Here is a 21,776-nt window from a genome sequence, read left to right as displayed (position 1 = left end):
TATGATTGAATTGGTCTGGGTATGGCTTGGGTATCAATTGTTTAAAGCTCCCTAGGTGATCGAAGATTGAGAGCCGTGCCTTAGAGAGCACCCAGCTTCCTTAGAGAGCGCCACCTCAGGGCTTCTCAGCCAGAGGAGCTGCTGCCGGTGTGCACCCTAGCTCAGCAGCAAGGCCATACTGACAGGAGTGTTGCTGATCTCTTGTTGACCAGGCGTGGATGCCGGGTGAACATGCCAGTATTCTTGTTTTACTTGGGATACGGTGCTTGGGAAGCTTTTAGGCCTATGTTTGAGTGGTCCATTTAAAACCAGCTCCCTTATACCGTGGCATACTGCTCAGCAATAAAAAGGCATGCACTACAGATACAACAACTTGAATGAATGTGTGAGGTATTGAGTGAACAAAGCCAATTTCAAAAGGTGACATACTGCATGGTTCCATTTCTATAACATTCTTGAAATGACAAAATTATAAGATAGCAGAACAGATTAGTATTGCCAGGAGTTAAAGAATGGTGAGGGCAGAAGGGAAGTGGGCATAACTATAGTACAGCAACATGAGGGGTCCTTGTGGTGATGGAAACGTTCTGAATCTTGCCTATATCAGCATCAGTATCCTGGTTGTGATATTGCACTAGCGTTCTGCACCACTGGGGGAAACCGCATAACGGGTTCAAGGGATCTCTCTGTATTATTTCTTAAAACTGCACATGTATCTGTAATTATCTCAAAACCAAAAGAAGTGTAATTAAATAGAAAAAAAGAAAAGAAAACCAGCCGCCACAACAGTAGGCAGGTTTTAAAGAGGTCTTTGGAAAATGGAGCTAGAGGTGGGTGGCAAGATTGAGCAGAAATGGCTTTCCTGGGGCAGGAGTGAAGGAGTTGAGTCCAATCTGGAATTCCGAGTTTGGCTTTTTGGAACACCATGGACTGGCCACCCTCCTGGAGTCTATTCACGTGCAAGGACAAGCTTGGGGGCTTTCTGAGGAAGTAAAACGATGAGGAAGCCCATCCTCACAGTAGGGGAAGAAGAAAGACGGGGACAGGACTCTGGAGGGGATGATACGACCTCTGACCCTCTCATCAGCTGGAAGGCCTGGTGTGAGCTTCAGATAGGAGAGGAGCTAGGAGGCCACTCGGGACTAGGTGCTCGAGCTGTGCTGCCACAGGGCTCAGAGACCCAGAGGAGGCCTGAGCAGGTGGGTCAGGCATGGCCTTGAACTGAGGAGATCTGGGTAGCCATGCTAACTGTGCCAGTTACCTTGCACTCAAGGGTTGGTGATACCTGGGGATGCCTGGTTATCTCTGAACTGCTCATGGGACCTACCCCTGGGCAGAGCAAGCTTCAGGCTGCTTTATGGCAATTCTGCAGCTCCCAGGGAAGAAGGAGGAAGAGAAGGGTTTGAATAACTAAGGTGGAATTTTTGAAAATTGCATATATTTGGGAAAGTACCTAGTGAGCCTCTGGCTAATAAAAGCTCACATTCAACCAGTAAATTCATCTGCTGAGTATTTGCTCTGTGCAAAGCATGGGAAGAGCCATTGGGAATAGAGGGAGGAAGAGAGTCTGTGCCCTCGGGGAGCTGAATCATAACAGAAGTTAACACTTCTAATGAACCAGGCACAGTTCCAAGCACTTCACACACATAAATATATTTAGTCCTCAGGACAGCCCTGTGAGAAAGGTACCACAGTACCTTATAGATAATAATCACCACCCCCTGTTAACGCAAGCGGTGACCAAACAACTTGCCCTCAGTTATCAGGTGGGATTGGAACCCAGGAAGTCTGTCTCCATAGTCCACGGACTCAACCACTATGCTGTAGCGCTGAGCGGGCAGATTTAGCCAAAAGGCAGGAGCTGTACAGAAGTGGGCAGATCAGAGTCTTGGCCAGGACCTGTACCAACTTGTGTGACTCTGAACAGCTCTCTGGACCTCTTTATAGCTCACATTCCTTCTCTAAGACATGCATGGCCCCAAATGCAGGGCTGCAGGAGAGCCTTCGAAGAGATGTGCTTTGGAGGCACTGGGCCATTGCTGGCCTTCCGTGAAATGGGAGCTTACTCGTCACCCCAGACAAGCAGTTGTCACTGGCTGCAGGTGACAGTGAGTAGAATGCTGCTCCTGGCCCCAACCCTGCAGTTCTGCACGGGAGCTGGGTTGCTGCAGTAGGGCCAGATCCCAGAGACTGAGTGGGCCTGAAAGTCTGAGGCAGCATCATGAAATGCAGAGGGAAGAATAGGCTGGCACCCCGTGGGCTCCATTCCTTCAGAATCAAGTCCAAACTCTTCCACATGGTGCTCCACCTGGAAACAACCTGGCCCACCCTAGCATTCCAATTGGTCATCACATGTTCCCCCATGCAGCCTCCCCACTGGCCAGATGTACCCATCACTAGCAAAGGACACAAAGACAGAACATGGCAGAACTGGGATTTGAATCCATGTCTGTTTGGCTGCAAAGTAGAGGCAGTGCAGTAAGCTGGAGAGAGCACAGAGTAAGGGGTCAGATGCACCTGAGTTCCTTCTGTTCCATCCACTAGCTGTGTGACCCCAAGTGAGTGCCTCATATTTCTGTGCCTCGTCTATAAAATATGGTTAGTAATAGCCCTGTATTAACACACTACCACAAACTTTGTAGCTTAAAACAGCACATATTTATTATCTTCCAGTTCTGAATGTCAAGTCCAAGGTCAGTTTCACTGGCCTAAAATCAACGTGTCAGCAGGCCTGCATTCCTTCTGGAGTCTCTGGGAGAACCTTCTTCCTTGCCTTTTCCAGCTTCTAGAGGCTGCCTGCTTTCCATGGCTCATGGCCCCTTCCTCCATCTTCAAAGCCAGAAATGGCTGGTTGAGTCTTTCTTAATGTATTACTCAGACCGCCTCTTCTGTAGTCAAACCTCCCTATTATAAGGACCCTGATGATTACACTGGGCCCACTTGGATAATCCAGGATAAGCTCCCTATCTCAAACTCCTTAATCACACTGCAAAGTCCCTTTTACCATGTGACGTAACATGTCCACAGATGTGGGGATTCATATGTGGAGATCTTGTGGGGGGGAGGAATTACTCAGCCTCCCACAAGCACGTACCCCATGAAACCGGATGCTGCAAGTTAAATGCTCAGCGTAGTGTTTAGCCAGTAGGAGACTGGTGGTGCTTAATCTCAGCTGGGCGTGAGAAGCACTTTGAGAGCTTTTACAAAATAGTGCCCGGGATTCACTCCTGAAAATTTGGGGGTGGGGCAAGTGTCTATGCTTCGCAATTTTTATAAGCTCCCTAGTGACACTGTTGGGTAGCCAGGGTGGGGCTGACTATAATAAGCACTGAATTCATGTCAGCAGTTATTCTTATTCCCACAGCTACTTAGCACTGAGCCTCAGTGCCCAGGAGCTGGTCAATAGATGCTTGTTGAATTAGACTGAAGTGAATCACTCCTGGGGCCCCAAACTACCCCTGGGATGGGATGGGAGGGGTGAGAGGGCTTCTCACTGCTGCATCAGGGCCTGAAGAATGAGGTTCTGTGGGCAGACAGAGGCCTTGGCCTCTGAATCAACCTCACACCCAGAAGTAGCTGCCTGGGGGGCTGGAGTCTTTCCTCCTCTCCGAAGTCCAGTCAAGGGGGCCAACCGGGCAGGATCCAGTCATCAACGGGCCATTGTTAATGGAACAGAAGGGCTCTGTGCCCATTTAACACTTCTCTCCCTCACGAAGCTGCTCCCAGCTGAGGGCTGGCTTCTGGAAAACTGCAGGGCTGGGGCAGGGCCCCAAGGCTACAAAGGGGAAGGGGAAGGGGAAGGATTAGGGGTGGGGGCTGAGTCCCCTGGTTGGAGGAACAGAGGCAGCTTGGAACTATAGGCCAGTTTCAGAAGTTAGCAGGCTGGAAAGCTCGGGTGCTGATGCGGGCACTCAGGCCAGGAAGAGTTTCCCATTAAAGCTGGCAATCCGGGGACAGTGAAATCCACCAGACCCCAACCAGAGCCAGGGGACAGCTTTCTCCATGGGGTGCTCACACTTCACCTCCCTTCTTCTGTTTAAAAAAACAGAAAGGTGCAATCCACACGGTAAATGCCACCTTTCGTTGCCTGTAGAACAGTGTTTTCAAAAGGGCTGGGGGCGTTTTATGTTCTGTGGGCTTGGTATTAAGAGGCAGGCAATTCAACCAGGGTTGGGCATAAATGTCCTTTTGCTTAGCAGACCTTTCTTCAGCACTTGGTATTCATAGTGAGCTGGATTTCAGGAGTGTGGTGTTGAAGATCCCAAAGACAGTGCCCGGTCAGCATCCTCAAAACTGCCAGAGACCTACAATGCTTGTGCTAGCCATCAGCAATTATTACGTGTTGAATACAGAAAATCCTCTGGTAGTCTCTGCCAAGGGAGTACATTGTCTTAAAACATATTCTAGGGGCTTCCCTGGTGGCGCGGTGGTTGAGAGTCCGCCTGCCGATGCAGGGGACACGGGTTCGTGCCCCGGTCCGGGAAGGTCCCACATGCCGCGGAGCGGCTGGGCCCGTGAGCCATGGCCGCTGAGCCTGCGCGTCCGGAGCCTGTGCTCCGCGGTGGGAGAGGCCACAGCAGTGAGAGGCCCGCGTACCGCAAAACAAAAAAAACAAAAAAACGAGAAGAAAATATTCTAGGAGGGTGGGATCTCCAAGTGGGCCAGAAGCACCTGGGAACTTGACAGAATGCACATTCTCAGGCCCCTCCCCAGACCTCCTCAATCAGAATCTGTCGGGGTGGGCATGGCAAGCTGTCTTAACAAGCGCTGCAAGTGATTCTGATGCACGCTCAAGTTTGAAAATCACTGTTCTAGAGCCATACGTTTCAAATTTCAGTTGTGCAATCAATTTGGTAGGTTGGACAAGCTTTTATTTTTTTAAAGAACAGAATTGTATAGACAGAAAATATCAGAGTGTGTTAAGGATGCGTAATAAGGATATGCACGGGTGTCATACGACTTTCAGTGATGTGTGTGTGTCTCTGTCTGAGGCTTTGGTCCAAAAGATTGAAAGCCACTGTTCTACAGCCAGAGTGTACTACAGAAGGTTCCCGACTTAAGTTGGTTGACTTTTAAGATGGTGCAAAAGCGACATACATTCAGTAGCAACCGTACATGAATTGGGGCTAGTGATATGCCGTACGATCAGCTGGGGCTCCCAGTCAGTCACCCAGTCACGGTCACGAGGGTAAACAACTGATAACACTTACAACCATTCTATGCCCACACAACCGTTCTGTTATAAACTTTCAGTATTCAATAAATTACATGAGAGGTTCAACACTCTATTATAAAATAGGCTTTGTGCGAGATGATTTTGCCCAACTGTAGGCTAATGGAAGTGTTCTGAGCACGTTTAAGGTAGGCTAGGCTAAGCTATGATGTTTGGTAGATTAGGTGTATTAAATGCATTTTCAATTTATGATGGGTTTATCAGGCTGCAACCTCATCATAAGTCAAGGAAGATCTGTGATTCAACCGGCTCCCTTTTTGTAATTTGTCTGAATTTAAAGAGGTTTTAAAGGTCCTGGCATGAACAAAAAGATTTGTGCAGTGTATGGAGAAGGTGCTGTGACTGATGGAACGTGTCAAAAGTGGTTTTTTTAGTTTTGCGCTGGAGATTTCTCGCTGGACGAGGCTCCACGGTTGGGTAGACCAGTTGAAGTTGATAGCGATCAAATTGAAACAATAATTGAGAACAATCAATGTTATACCACGCAGGAGACAGCCGACAGACTCAAAATATCCAAACCAAGCCTTGAAAATCATTTGCACCAGCTTGGTTATGTGAATCGCTTTGATGTTTGGGTTCCACATAAGTTAAGCGAAAAAAACCTCCTTGACCAGATTTCCGCATGCGATTCTCTACTGAAACATAATGAAAATGTGTTTTTAAAACAAATTGTGACGGGCAATGGAACGTGGATACTGTACAACAGTGTGGAATGGAAGAGAGAGTGGGGCGAGCGAAATGAACCACCACCAACCACACCAAAGGCTGGTCTTCATCCACAGAAGGTGATGTTGTGTATATGGTAGGATTGGAAGGGAGTCCTCTATTATGAGCTCCTTCCGGAAAACGAAACGATTAATTCCAACAAGTACTGCTCCCAATTAGACCAACTGAAAGAGGCACGTGACAAAAATCGTCCAGAATTAGTCAACAGAAAATGCATAATCTTCCGTCAGGATAACGCAAGACCGCATGTTTCTCTGATGACCAGGCAAAAACTGCTACAGCTTGGCTGGGAAGTTCTGATTCATCCGCCGTATTCACCAGACATTGCACCTTCGGATTTCCATTTATTTTGGTCTTTACAAAATTCTCTTAATGGAAAAAATTTCAATTCCCTGGAAGACTGTAAAAGGCACCTGGAACAGTTGTTTGTTCAAAAAGATAAAAAGTTTTCGGAAGACAGAATTATGAAGTTGCCTGAAAAATGGCAGAAGGTAGTGGAACAAAATTGTTCAATAAAGTTCTTGGTGAAAATGAAAAAAAAAAGATCCTGGCATAAAAGTTCCCTTGCCCCACACCAGGCCCTCATGTAGGTTATTGAACAGATGAGAGGGGCAGCTTTGGGGGCAGACAGCCTCTTTACAACACTGGCCTAAAGCTAAATTAAATTGTGCATTTCCCCCATGTTTATAAAACTTTCTGTCCCTCCACTGCCCCCCTTTCTTTATATATATGCCTAGAGAAGTATGTGGACCAGGTAGCTAACCAGTTACATCTGGATGTAGGGTTGAGGGGTGAGTTGTTGCTTTCTTCTCAGTATTCATCCATTTTACTTGAATTTTGTATGTTAAACATCTATCATTATTACAAAAATAAAGCCATTACTTAGGGACTCCCTGGTGGCACAGTGGCTAAACTCTGCGCTCCCAATGCAGGGGGCCGGGGTTTGATCCCTGGTCAGGGAACTAGATCCCACATGCATGCCGCAACTAAGGAGCTCATAAGCCGCAACTAAGACCTGGTACAACTAAATAACCAAATATTTTAAAAATAAAATTAAAAAATAAAATAAAGCCACTACTTAAAAAATACAAAGCCGAGGAGGGTCCATCGCTGTGTGGAAAAGGGAAGGCATTTGCCAAGACAGGATAGTGCTGCCCAAAGGGCCACCCCTCCCCCATTCATGCCCTAAGTCTGAGCCCAGACCCCACGTGTCCCTAGAGCCCTCCCCCACATTCATAATGATTCCCTTAGAGGAAGAGCACCGTCCCCCCCTACCCCACATCTGTCACCCTCTTAGAAAGCCCTTTGGCAGCTCCAGGTTCTCCCACCAGCCCTCTGGATCCTTACTGCCACCCTCTCCTTCCTTAATCAGATTTGAAAGGGAGGTACAAAGAAGCTAAGTGGGGCTTCCCTGGTGGCGCAGTGGTTAAGAATCTGCCTGCCAATGCAGGGGACACGGGTTCGAGCCCTGGTCCGCCACTAGTGAGCCTGCGCTCTAGAGCCTGTGAGCCATAACTACTGAGCCCGCGTGTCGCAACTACTGAAGCCCACGCACCTAGAGCCTGTGCTCCGCAACAAGAGAAGCCACCCCAATGAGAAGCCCTCACACCGCAACGAAGACCCAACACAGCCAAAAATAAATAAATAAATAAATTTATTTTTTAAAAAAAAAAAGAAGTTAAGTGACTTGCCCAAGGTCACCCAGCAGGAGGTACAAGGCCAGGACGTGAAGGGCAGGGTCTGCTGAAGGCCAGTCTCAAGGACAGGGCTCTCCTAGCAGCATTCTTCTCCACCTTGCACCATTCTTATCACTTTCCGCTTTATGTTAGGGTTAATGTTTACTGTACAGCACCTGATAAATATGCTGGGGAAGAAGAAAGGAGGGGAGGAGCAGGGAGGAAGGGAGAGGAAAGGAGGGGAGAAGGGGAGGGGAGCAGGGAGGCCTCTGGTCACACTCAGGATAGGAGTGGACCTTACCTGTGTGAGCCCCTAGGGGACTCTGAACATTCAGTCCAGCCAAGAGGCAGCAGAGTCTGGTCACATCACCGTCACCAGGCCCTGACCCCACAGGCCCCCGTTGCAGGCCCCTGCCCAGCCAGACTAGAGGGCAAAATGGAGAAGGGGCAGTGGGGAGCACCGGTTTCACGTGGAGCCTGAAGGAGCCACACTTGGAAGCTGGGGACGGCCAGGGGCTAGCTGCCTGGAGCTGCGGGGGATAAGGGACGTGGGGTGGGTGAACCCAAGGTGACCCCTGAGGGATGTGGGCAGCCAGCACTGCTTGTAAGGGACAGTCTTAGGCAGAGCTGCACTCTGCAGGCGGCCCCTACTACTTCCTGAGCTGCAGTTTTTCAGTTGTGCCTCAAAAACAGTGGCGGAACTGGAAGCCCAGTGGAGTATGATTTGTTTTAAAACTAGATAATTTAAAAGCAGCTTACACACAAGAAACTCATATTGCCGGTTGCCTTCGTGGAAAGACCTGGGTGTCTGGGTCAGGCGTGGGAAAGAGATTTCACCACATATCCTTTTGTACCTTTCCAATTTTATACCATGGGCATGGATTACTTATTTTATAAAATTTAATGAAAATAAAATAAAAGCAGGTATCAGTTTTCTACCTGTAGAGGTAGAGGCAAAGTTCTTCTGAGGTGAGACTCTCATTTCGGAAAAGTCATTTGAACACGCTTTTGAATTTAAGCAGAGGCAAAGCCAAAATCTTATCGCAGAAGGAAAATCTGGGGGCAGTGCGAAGCAGAACTGCCCCTACAGTCGAACGTAACAGTCTCCTTTCTCTGTGAGAAAAGTGACAACTCTCCAGAAATTATTACTGTGGTGATCAGGCCTGAGACTGACAAGGAGGGAGTAAGTGGCTTTGGTCCCCTCCCTCCTGTGGGGGGAGGGGTGTCTGGAGGAGCCGCCCTGTACGCTGGGGAATCCTGGGGGATTCCAGACATCTTTGGAGAGGGCAGGTATACTTGTGCTGACCACATGGGCCTTGGGCATTAAAGGGGACAAGGGATCCCTGAAGGCTGCAGACCCCACAGACCTCTGGGAATCTGGCACCTGTCTGTGGAGAGCAAGGCAGGGTGTCACATGCTGGGTAATCACCAAGGCCAGGCCTCTAGTGGAGGCCCTTTGTTTCCTGGCCCTTCCATAGACAGGCTCTGCCAGGGCCAGTGTGGGGCTGGCACTTGGGCAGAGAAGGAACCTGCCCCTCGAAGCCTGGGGAGGAGCTCTATGGCTTCAAAAGTGCTCCCAGAGAAATGGTGACTCATAGCTCAAGGGAAATCAGAGCTTTTCTCACTCCAGAGGTTATTCGCCTTGCAACATCAGGACCTGGTGATTGCAGATGAATCAGAAATGCAGGCCTGAGAACAGCCAGCCTGCGCGGCTCAGTGTCAGAGGGCAGGCTAACCCCTCCCTCCTTCTGTCTGTCTCTTGGCAGAAAGAAGACTTAAAGAGTCTCAGTTCCTCTCTTTTCCGGCGAAGGGAGTTCCGGTGCACCAGAAAACCTCTCTAAGCCTCAACGTCCTCACCTGTTAAATGGGGATAACCGTGCCTCCCTTGCTAGGTCGTGGTGAGAGTGAGAGGGCTGGCCACCAGCCCCTCCTGCGGTCTGGGAGGGAGCTGTGAGTGGCAGCAGCAGCTGCAGCAGCCTGGCATCCTGCACCCGCAGACTGGGCTGAGGAAGCTGGCACTTGGCCCCTTGCTTGACTCATACTCCTTTTCCAGGTTTGGCCTTTAAAACCAGGACAGGCACCCCCTGAGCCCCGGTGCTCCTTCCAGAGGAGAGAGTCTCACCCCAGATGGCCACGTCAGCAGGGTTTGCTAGGCCAAAGAAGCTGGAGCTGTCACCTCCTAAATGTCTCCACAGAGTCCAACAAGCTCTGGGGCGTAACCCACACTCTGAGATGAAAATTCTCCAGCACTTCCTGTCTGCACCACACAATTTGGCAGGCATAGGTTCGGTACAGCCCACGTCCTGTATTCTCTGATGGCTTTATTTGAGGCTGGAGTGGCTAAGAGCATAGGCACATCTGGAGTTGGACAGCCGAGTGTTTGAATTCTGGCTATGTGACCTTGGACAAGTCACCTAACCTCTCTGGGCCTCAGCAATGGCATCTATAAAATGGGGCTACCTCATGCAATCAGATTGACACAAATAAATCACCCAGCCTGAGGATACCTAGTACATAAAGAGCTCTCAGATACTCAACTGTACCTTCTAGGAAGGCGGAGGCTGCTGGGACCTGGCATAGCATGAGCACACAGCTCAACCAGGCTTTACTTTTAAAAAGTGATTCCAATGGAATAGCAGGCACCATTCTTTTTTTTAATTTTATTTTATAAATTTATTTATTTACTTATTTTTGGCTGCGTTGGGTCTTCGGTGCCGCGCATGGGTCCTCTACAGTTGCGGCAAGTGGGGGCCACTCTCCGCCGCGGTGTGCGTGCTCCTCACGGCAGTGGCCTCTCCCATTGCGGAATACAGGCTCTAGGCGTGTGGGCTTCAGTACTGCGTCTCGTGGGCTCAGTAGTTGTGGCTCGCGGGCTCCAGAGCGCAGGCTCAGCAGTTGCGGCGCATGGGCCCAGCCTCTCTGCGGCATGTGGGATCCTCCCGGACCAGCGCCCGAACCCGTGTCCCACGCATTGGCAGGCAGATTCTTAACCACTGCGCCACCAGGGAAGTCCTGCAGGCACCATTCTTAAGGGAAGAACAGCTCTAAAAACTCGACACAGCTGTCCCCTTCCCACCAGGAATTCCAATCACAGGCCTGGCATGGAGGCCCTTTTGGAAGCTGTTCATGCTCATCATCACTTCCAGAAGCTCCTGCCTCATTCGGGTTTATGAGTGGGGGCGGTGTGGAGGCCGCAGGCAGGGAGGGGAGCAGTGGGAAGATGGGGCTACAGAGGTTGGGGAGAACTCAGGGCAGAAAGCCAGGGAGCTGACCTGGCCCTGCTGCCTGGGTGTGAGGGTCCCCTTGCAGGACTTTGGGCACGAGGACTGGCAGGTGGGCAGCAGACAGCAAGACTCAGTGATGTCATGTTTTCCCAAAATGACTCAATGGCTTGTCCCTGAGCTCTGAATGGTGAGCTGTGTGCTGTGGCCTTGGGGCCTCCTCATCTCCTTGCCTTTCAGGCTTGCCTGCGTCTCTTCTTCCCCTGTCACCTCCCACTCTCCCAGCCTAGGGACCCATGGCTACAACATCCATGCTCTGCTCCTGGCTGCGACTCCAGCCCAGGGGATGTCCCCATGCTGCCTCTGTCACATCTCTCTAAATCTCCATGTTGAAGAAAGAGCTAAGTGCCAGACAGACCTGGGTTTCATTACTACCTCTGCCTCCACCTGGCTGAGTGACCCTGGGCAGGTTACTCTGCCTCTCTGAGCCTGTTTCCTCATCTATAAAATGGAGACTTTGCTAACAATTTTGCTAGGTTGTATGGGGCTCAGTGAGAAGGTCTGTAAAGTACTTGGCACACAGCAGGCGTTTAGCAAACAGAAAGTATGACATCCAAAGGCCTCTATGATCTGACCTCAATTTACTTTTCTAGCTGCTTTAAAAAAAAAATAAGGATAATAGCTCACTCTTCTTGATGCTGTGTGCCAGGTGTTGCTCTAAACACTTGTACAGAAACACATTTTATTCTCCTGTCACCCCCACGTGATGGGTACTATTAGTATCTCCATTTTACAGATGAGAAAACAGGCACAGAGACGTTAAGCAACTTGGCCATGGTCACACAGCCAATAAGTGGGGATTGAGGGTCCTCATGCAGGCAGCCTGGCTCTAGAGCTTACACATGTAACCACAACTCCATCCTGCCTCAACTCTTCTTTGTGCATCCTACAAATTGAAGTTCAGCCCAACTGGACTCCTCACCAACCTTTGCATTCAATCTGAACTTTCCCATGCCTGTGCTTTTGCCCAGGTTCCCTTCTTGCACTGGAACCCCTACCTCCTCCATGAAGCCTTTCCCAAGTCCTCCCTCATGTCCACCTTTGTGGGCTCATCACAGTTGGACTCAAAGGTGGTTATTTGTGCCTAGGTGTCCTCTCCTCTTCTTGCCTAGAGGCACCTTCTGCTATCCCCAGCCAACCTGGCATGGTTTCAGGCATGAGCAGGCACCCACACAGGCGGTGCCCTGGCCAGAGCACCTAATGTGTGCTACCTGGGTGGTGTGGATGGGAACCCAGCACACAGGGCCCTACTACTTCTGTGAGCACAGCTCAAAGGCTGCAACTGGAACCAACCCTGGGAGGCAGCCTGCCAGCTGGGCTTCCTTCTCTCTGCTCAGGGGAAAGGACTCAGCCATGGGGGGCCTCCATTGCTTGGGGGTCAGCTTTGAAGCCCGGAGAGGATGAATGAATGTCCATCCAGAAAGGGGACAGGACTGAGAACCGCTTGCTGGTGGGGTTGAGTAGTGAGGCCCATAGTGCATCCATCCACCAGGCCACCTAATTCAAAGAGGCCTCTTGGAGCGTTTCAGGCCTATCCTTGGGATCCCAGCCCAGTGCCCACAGGGTAGTAACTGCAAGAGGCCATCTGCCCAGGGTCTCACTCTCCCATTCCCTCCCTGTCCCACATAGGGCCTCTGGTCCACATCAGCTACCCCCTTCCACACACCATGACTCCCACCACTTCTGCCCAGACACTGATCACTCCCTAGGCATCCAATCATGGGAGCCTGGGCACCGTCCAGTGCCTCCTTCCTCCTGCGGCCAAGTTTCACACCCATCACTCATGGTCCCACAGTCAGGCATGGGTACTCAGCGCATGCCTGGGGCTGTGCTAAGCACTGGAGACACAAGGGGAACAAGGCAGACTCTGTCCTGCTCGCAGAGCTCACTACGTGGTGGAGACCACAGACCATGAAAGCAGCCAGGGCAACACAGCGGGGCAAAGTGTGAGGACGGGGACGTGCAGGCAGCCATAGGGAGGGCCGCTGACCAAGGCTTCTAGAAGGAGACATCCAAGCTGAGGCCTGAGGATGAAGCGAGCTGACCATGAGAAAAGAAGGAAGGAGAGAGTGTTCTGGGCAGCTGGAAAGGCTACAGAGAGCAGGACACGTGCATCGGGAAAGAGGTCAGTTTGGAACCTGGAACAAACAAGTACGTGACAAGGGCTGGTGAAAGAAGAGGCTGGGGATGATATTCACCGGGAGATCACAAGGCCCAAGGAAGCCATTTGGGGACTTCCCTCATAGAGCAGTGGTTAAGAATCTGCCTGCCGATGCAGAGGACACGGGTTCGAGCCCTGGTCCGGGAAGATCCCACACGCCGCGGGGCAACTAAGCCTGTGTGCCACAACTACTGAGCCTGCAAGCCACAACTCCTGAGGCCACGTGCTGCAACTACTGAAGCCTTGCACGCCTAGAGCCCCTGCTCCGCAACAAGAGAAGCCACTGCAATGAGAAGCCCGGGCACCACAACAAAGAGTAGCCCCCGCTCGTGGCAACTAGAGAAAGTCCAGCGCAGCAACGAAGACCCAATGCAGCCAAAAATAAATAAATAACTTTATTTAAAAAAAAAAAGGAAGCCATTCGGCATCTCGAGCAGCTCGGCGCTTACTCCACGGTAAGGTTTCTGTCTTGCCGGAATGGCCTTCGGGGAGACAGAGGCCCCCAGTCTGCCAGTTCTTCCTTTTGCCAATAATTTAAATCCCTTCTGCTGCCATCGGCGTCACTTTCTGAGAGCTGCCATGGCTAAGGGGAAGCAGCAATCAGCAGATGGCCAGCCTTGCAAAAGAGGCTGTTGTATGAGGGCAGTGCCCTGCCCAGCGAGCCTTGGGGAAGGCCGAGGCTCAGACTTGGCTTGCAGCACCCCTGAGGCCAACCTCCCCAGCACTTCCCAGTCAGACACCAGCAGCATGCCCTGGCCACAGTTACGAAATGACTGTCCTGTGAGCCATTCCACCTCTCCGGCTGTGGCCCCAGCAAGACGGACACACCCAGGGTCAAGAGCACTGACTCTGAAGCCAGGCTGCAGGCCTCAGACCCAGCTCTGCACTCATCAGCAGTGGGGTGCCAGCAACTTATCCCATCTGTCTGGTTCTGTCTGCCCGTCTGTACAACAGGGAGCACAACGGTACCTATCCTGAGAGCATCCTGTGAGAACTTGGTGAGTGCAGGCCAGGAAGGCACTAATTAAGCGCAGGGCTGTGCTTGCTAAGCTGTTAGTGCTAATATTTCCTGTGTCCCCAGCCCCGAGGCACCTGCACCAGATGGAAAAGGAGGAGGAAAACTAAAAGGAAAGTAGCATCTCTCAGAATAAGAAGAGGACAGGGTTCCATACCCCTGAGGTCACGGGGGGATGGGGTGGGGGGTTCCAGTTCTTCATCCTGTGAGGATGACTTCCCCTTCCTGTTTCTAGGTTTGCAATCTTGGGCCTCTTCAGGCGTGTCTATCCTAACCCTGCAGAGACAGGCCCCAGGCATCCTCCAGAGGACAGCCAGGGGCCACAGCCCCGGCTGCCCACCTCGGAAGTTGTGAATTCTTTGCTAAAAATCACTGCAGTCTCAGCCAGGATGGTGGCCCAGTTTGTTTTCAGAATACTTCCTCAGATAGCCCTATCTTGGCTCAGACATGTTAGCACTTTCCAGAATCCTGCAGATGGTGAGGCAGCTGGAGAGGAGGGGAGAGGAGGGAAGCGGGGAAGAGTGGGAGAGGCCTGGGGCCAACGTTCAGGTAGCTGCACGGGCCCGCGTAGGCACGGGCATCGCACAGCGTGCTCGGACAGACGCACACAGGATGGGAAGCGGGTCAGACGGTGGAGGGGGTCTTTCAACCGTCTAAGCTATGGAGCCTTCTTATGAACCAGAACTTTCCTAGGAAACCCAATATGTAGAAAAGATAAATGGGGGACCTCCCTCATGGTCCAGTGGTTAAGAATCCACCTTCCAATGCAGGGGACGCGGGTTCGATCCCTCGTCGGGGAACTAAGACCCACATGCCGTGGGGCAACTAAGCCCGTGTGCCACAACTACTGAGCCCACATGCCACAAGTAGAGAGAAGCCTGCACACTGCAATGAGGAGCCCACGTGCCACAACTAAGACCCGATGCAGCCAAAAATAAATAAATATTTTTTAAAAAAAGATAAATGGGGGGAGAGGCCTGGATCCTCCCTCCCATCAGACCTCTGAGGGGTCCTCGTTGAACTCTGGGGCTCCAAGGAACCTAGTTTGAAAACTGATGCTGCTAAAGGAATCATACACTTCTCTGGGGGGAGTTAGTGCCCACATTGTTTTAAGATAATGAGCTTCTGAGCTTCCCTGGTGGCGCAGTGGTTAAGAATCTGCCTGCCAATGCAGGGGACACAGGTTCGAGCCCTGGTCCAGGAAGATCCCACATGCTGCGGAGCAACTAAGCCCGTGCGTCACAACTACTGAGCCCGTGCTCTAGAGCCCGCGAGCCACAACTACTGAAGCCCACATGCCTAGAGCCCGTGCTCCGCAACAAGAGAAGCCACTGCAACGAGAAGCCCGCACACCGCAACAAAGACCCAACTCAGCCATAAATAAATAAATAAATTTATAAAATAATGAGCTTCTTAAGGGAAGACGAAATGATGTTTCTAATAAATTCTAATTCGAGTCTAGTACAGAGAATGCCACACATCCTGAGAATCAGGACTCAGAAAGTGCAAAGTGATTGATCCTATTCGCTGACAAGTTTGTGAGCACCCCTCTGGGAAGTATTGTGCCCTTGGGCCTGAATATCTGGGGCATAGAATATGTGGTGAACAATAGTTAGAACACCTAGCTACGTACAGGCACATTTCTAAACTCCTCACAGATACAAATTCACTTATAGCCCCATTACTTATAACCCATTACCATCCCCCTCTTACTGATTAGGAAAGTAAGGCCCAGAGAGGTTAAGTAATTTGCCCAAGGTCACACAGTTACTAAGCAGTACGGTAGGCATTCTGGCTTTAGAATATGTACTCTTTACTATTACATAATTTGCCTTTTGGGATGAGTGCATCCCTGTGCTTATGTATCTGTGTGTGTGTGTGTGTGTGTGTGTGTGTGTGTATTTTGGCCCATGATGATGTGTGCTAATCTGTATGTGGGTGTGCAGCCTCTTTCCAAACAAGACTGCAAGCCATGGGGCTTACCCCTCAAATTCTCTCTTGGAAGCCTGACAGCAACAGGCTAAAGGGGCTCCTGCGTGGAGGCGGGACCCAGAGCCTCAGGGGGGTGCCTGTTCCCCAGATCCCAGGGGTTTCAGTTTGCTGACCCAGCTTGGCATAGGCACATCAATGGAAAGGCCCCCAGGCCCCTCCCTGGGACTGAGTGGAGACCTCAGCTGCCAATCCCACCAGGGAAATACCCCCACCCTAGCACCCTGGTTCTCCCCTTCTCACTGGGTGCTGGGTTTTAGAGTGGGTCAACTGAATTAAATGAAGTTATTAAGTTATCACGAGTTTACCTCATACTCCACAAAGAAACTTACAACAGTGAACTCACACCACCAGAGCCCTAAACTGATAGGGCCTAAGCTCATAGGTCCGGTCAAAAGCAGAGACCCCTGACATTCTGGTTAGTCCGGGTAGCCCTACACCGTAAATGGGGTTTTTAGGGTTTCTTCACATGGGAGCCCACTTTGGAGAAAATTAGCTTTGGCCCATCTGCTCTAAACTGATGTTTAAGATGTAAAGCTTCCTCAGATGCCACAAAATTGGAAAAAGCCCCAACATTCTCCATCAACAAAGTCAAACTCACCTCGAGCAGGGCCGAGGCAGGGAGACTTCCTCAGATGGAGCAAGGCTGTGCTGCAACCCCTAGCTGTCTCTTCTCCCACATTCTCCTCTTGTCCCCAGCCACCAGTATGCCAGCTTCCCAGTGTCCCGGACAGCCGGCGTTGGGTGTGTGGCGTTGGGTGTGTTCCCCGACTTTTGAGGCTCCCTGAGTCAAGGAGGAGGGGCTGGATGGGGCGGATGCAGGAAGGAGGGAGCGGGTAAGGCAGCCGGTGAGCCAGGTGTGAGCACAGAGGCCAAAACAGAGTTTCCCAGGCTAGCTGTTTACTTGTGGCATTCAGGAGAGGCTGAGCTGGGAATTGGCTTATTTATTTTACACGCTTTTCCTCCAAATCCTTTTCAGAGAGCCCTCTGGAATCCCAGTGATAAATTTCCCAGAGTCTAAAACAACCCAGCACACAGCCATCTCTGTGGGGCAGGGGGGTAAGGGGAGGCATGGGGGGAGGGTAGAGGCATAGAGAGGGAGTGATGGGCTGCTAGAGACCTTAAGTTACTGGTGGTCAGGGGCTCCCGTGGCCTGCATACCCCTCCTTCCAAGTTTGCAGAGGGGGGGATGTGCAGGAGAACCAGCCTGATTTAGGTTGATGAAGACGTAGGCTGAGACCTTCAAGCACAGAACAAACTGTCCAGCCTGCCAGAGGCCACCCCACACCCAGACGTGGAATCTACATGCTCAGGGCAGGACAAGCAGTGTTCTCCCACCTGTTTAAGCAGAGGGGACAAGCATTTCTGTTTAAGGAATGAAAAGGAGAGCTGTTTTCCTTTCCTCCTGCGTGACTTCATAAAGGGCAGAGGCCTCTCTGAGTGTTTCCTCACGGCAGATTCCCTTGGCTCCCCGCTTTACCACTTCCCAGCAGAGGCACTCACAGCCCCTCCCTGGTGTTCACCCATCATCTGACAATGTTCCTAAGTACCTCCGTGTGTCACGCACTAGGACAGAGCCAGGGGTACAAAGATTAATAGCCCCCGCCCCTCGGATGGGGCAGCTTCTCCCCACACCCAGTCTCCCAACTGCCATCCTGGACAGCGAGTCCACACCACAGTGAAGCGGGGAGAGGGCCCCGTATCTTTGCAGGTCAGCACTGCGCACGCTCCGGCACTCACCCAGGTGGGCTCGCTGTGGAAGGTGGGCAGGGCCAGCTGGGCAGTGCTTATCTTCTGCTCCTTGTTTAAGGTTGCCAGCTTTCCCCATGCCGTGAACACCTGTACCAGAGGATCTGGGGGTAGAGATGCGGGTGGGCAGAGCTGTGAGGATTCTGCCCCAACGGGGGTAACCCCCTCTCAGCCTTGGGGCTGGGGAGATAGAATACCAACCAGGCAGAAAACACAGCTGCCCCTAAGTGCCTGCAGGGAGTCCTGAAGGCAGCATGGCTTGCACTTCCTCCTTAGCTTTGTGACCTTGGGCTGCCACTGCACCTCTCTGAGCCTCATTTCCTCATCAGCAAATCGGGAATGAGAACCACTGTCCCTCTGTGGGGCCTGTGTGAGAAAGCATAAGCTGGGGACCCGGTGAGTCATGTGGTTATCGCAGCCCCTGGTTGCCCCAGCTCTCCCCATCCATCCCTCCTGAGGAACAGACACCACCACGGAGTCTAGCTCTCCTGGGCATGGAGTGGGTGGTGGGAAGGACAGCCGTGACACGCCCCTTCATATTCAGGTGAGGGCTGATTTCCCTGTGTGATAGATGTCTCCCCTGGCAAAGGCCGAAAGGGAAAGGAACATAGTCATCCATGTGAGGACGTTTACCTGGCAATTCCTTCCAAACCCAAACCTGCGACTTGTATAGTCACGAGTGGTAGCTTTGTCCCCATTTCTCACATAAGCAGTGAATCTGCTCTCGCCAGAATTACTCCAACATCTCCCTGCAGTCACTCCCAAACCCCCATCGTTTTCTGACTCCAGATCCACACGGAAGGCTCTAGCAGCCTGGTGCCACCCAGCCTTCGATTTCCATGACCCATGGTGTAACCCAGGCTAGGCAGAGTGTGTGTAAAAAGAGGACTGTAGTCAGGGGCCCCAGGACCCAGTAAGTGCATCAGCGTTGCTTCCTTGTTGCTATGGAGAACCAGTTAGGGACCTTAGAGACAGCTGGGCATGGTGGAAACAGCATGGGTTCCAGAGTCAGACTGTCCAGTTTCAAATCCTGGCTTTGTCCCTCACCAGCTGTGTGACCCCCCAAAAATTACTTAACCTTTCTGAACCTCAGTCTCCTAATCTGTAAAATGGTGACAAAACGCTAACTTCATAGGGATATGAGGTCTTGATGAGATAACGTAGAGCTCTTGATTCACAGAAGACATAAATAAGGTGGAAAGGTGATATTGGGAAGGGATTGGCTGCAGTGTTCCACCTGAAATTGGGGGTGGCCAAGCCCAGATCACTCTCTCGCTCATCTGGGGCCACAATCCTGGGTGCTGCCTACACACTTTGCTAATTTCAGGATTCAGACCACTTAGAAGCTTCACATGCACACCAAACCTAGTCACAAAGGGCCAGGGGTGGGGTGGGGGAATGACACATTTCTTTGTGATTACATGGCCAAGTTGCACCACATCCTGGCATGTTCCCAATTCCATGAAGGTAGGGAATCATTCTCAGGACTGCTTGCAATCCCAGTTCCAGGAACACGAGATGTTTCCACTCCTCTGGGAAGCTCATGCCAGCTGGTGCAGAGGAACCCACCCAATACTCAGTACAGGGACTGTGATTGCCCCTCTACCTGCTGCCACCACAGAGCCAAGCCACTGCTGGAGGACACAGACCCTTCATGAGACCCATCTCCTTCCAGGCCAGTAGGAGCCAGGAAGAACACGCCACGACACTGCCAGCTTAGCCAGATGCAAAAATGGAGACTTTCTTACTGCCCCTCTTAGGGAAGCAGAGGCCAATGCTAAGACTCAAGTCCCCAGTGCCAGCCCACAGCGCACAACAGAACCTGCTGCTTGGGCTAAACAGATCAGGCAGGGCTCCCTGGAACCACTCAGGGCCCCCTCCTCTGCAGATAGACCAATTCCAACCTAGCCGAGGCCACCTGGCTTGGCTCATAGAGTGTCCTTAACATATATGAATTATTGGTGTCATCACTCATCAAACAACTATTTATCGAGTACCAACAATGCTAGGCACTGTACTAGATCCAGGACAACCTTTGAAACATCCTGGAGCCCCGGACACCAAGGGCATCCGAAAACAGACACAACTTCAGATGCAATGAAAATAAATATGGCTTCAGGACTGCCCTGCTTTCTCCATGACCTTGGAGTGTTAAACATCCCCTACCTCGTTTTACATATACACACCCAGGGCTGGAATCTCCTCAGCCCACCCCCCCTGGAAGTCTCTCTGAGGAAGCACATCCGCTAGGGGGAAGGGTCTGTGCTTCCCTCGCAGGCCCTGTCACTGCCACCACCCAGCTGTCCAGGGCAGCACCGCCTGCCAGCCTTTTCTACTCTGCTCACAGACCCTAACACGCCTGGTCTGAGTTTATGAGTCACTCCCTCCTTTCTGCCGGCCTCGCCTCCGGAAGGGCTGCGCACACCCAGACACATCACCCAGACACCGGGTTTCCACGCCAAACTCGCTCCTGATGAACCCGGAGAGCTGACTGAAATGTCTGATTTCCCCTCCCCACTTCTCAGCCTCGAGGTCCCGGCCACGACTTTTCAAAGACAAGGCAGCCCCTCTCCTGCCCGTCTCGCTTTGGGGACACCTCACTGTGGGGCTGCAGGGCCAGCAGACAAAGACAGTGGATTTATTTGAGGCTGGAGGACATGCTTGGTCTAAAGATCCGAACGCCCGCACTTCCGGAATTGCACGGTTCTGTCTGAAGCGTGTGCGTGTGTCTGTGGCTCGATGGGTGATGAGCTGTGCGTATGTGGCAGTTGTGAATCTGGGTGCAGTGGGTCTGGAGGTGTGGGTGCCTGCGCTGAGCTTTCCCCGCGCCGAGAACTCCCTCTCCCACCTTCGCTTTCGCCCCCTCTCCCTCCAAAGTTTGGCGCGCGCGCCCGATCGGGGATGGTGGGGTGCGCACCGCTGGGCCATCTCCCGGGCCCAGAGGCGGTTCCGGGATGCCGGTGCCCTACTTACCCCGCCACCGAGCCTCCTCCAGCGGGGGCGGATCCGACTTTCCGAGGCAGGGGTCCGGCGCGGGCAGCATCCGCCCGCAACTTTGCCCTCCTCTCGGCAGGACCAGGCAGAAGCGGCTTCGGCCGGGGACGGCGGCGGGGAGGGAAGGAGGCTCGGCCCCGCGGGTTCGCACGGTGGGCGGGAAGCGGCGCCAGGAGGGCGCCGTCCTGCGCAGCGAGCGAGCGGTCCTGCCTGGCGCCTTCCCCGTTCGGCCCGAGTCCGCGAGCGGCCGGCAGTGGCGGCGGATTCCTGAACTGCGTCCAAGGCGCCCGGGGAGCCCTCCTCCTCCTCCTTTTCTCCCTCACCCCACCCAGCTCCCACCCCTGCGCCCCCGGCAACTTGGGAACCGCTGGCGAAGTTGCCGCAGCTCGGGCTGCGCGACGGGCCTCCGGGTGGAAGCAGGGAAGGAGAGGGAGGAGCTGAGGGGGAGCGGGCCGCCGTCGCCCCAGCCCCTGGGGAGCTGCGCGCTGCAGGACCCCTCTGTGGGCCTTTGTTCCCAGCGCTGCGCCTCCGCCCGCCTGTCCCCTGGGACTCTCTTGAAGCCACTGGGATCCCTACCCGCTTTCAGAGACGCTGAGAAGAGCTCCCCTCCTGGGTCGGGAGGGGCGAGGGAGGGTTGGAAGGGAGGTGGCCTGGAGATCCCCGTGGCTTCACTGTGCCAGAGCCCCTCAAGTCCTTCCGGCCTCCCATCCTATTGAAACGGAGTCTTTCTAAAACCTGAGTTCCCTTAGGAGTTTATGATTAATGTGTCTATCCAAAACTTTATTCCCTTTCTTGTCCCCTCCGACTTCAATCCTGTGCTAACTGAACACTAGTCAACCAGAGTCAGTTGACCAAAATTGCTGCTGTTGAGAACATGGTTAATGTACTAAGGTTGCTGGCGTGAATTACACTGTTAACGTACTAAAGTTGCTATTACAGGTATCATTAATGT

General features: G+C 52.3%; 1 protein-coding gene across 1 annotated transcript in view; it reads right to left on the bottom strand.

Annotated features, from left to right (window-relative positions):
• CHST3 (carbohydrate sulfotransferase 3) overlaps positions 1–20,835 on the bottom strand; it is a gene marked incomplete at its 3' end in the record, with an annotated part of 35,809 nt that extends 14,974 nt beyond the window's left edge. Inside the window, exon 1 of the mRNA XM_082673881.1 lies at positions 20,804–20,835. The remainder of the gene's footprint in view (positions 1–20,803) is intronic.
• Positions 20,836–21,776: the final 941 nt, after the last annotated feature.

The sequence above is a fragment of the Grampus griseus genome (assembly GCF_964374135.1).
Source record: "Grampus griseus genome assembly, chromosome: 16".
Classification (NCBI taxonomy): domain Eukaryota; kingdom Metazoa; phylum Chordata; class Mammalia; order Artiodactyla; family Delphinidae; genus Grampus; species Grampus griseus.
This window is presented reverse-complemented; position numbering and strand designations above follow the sequence as displayed.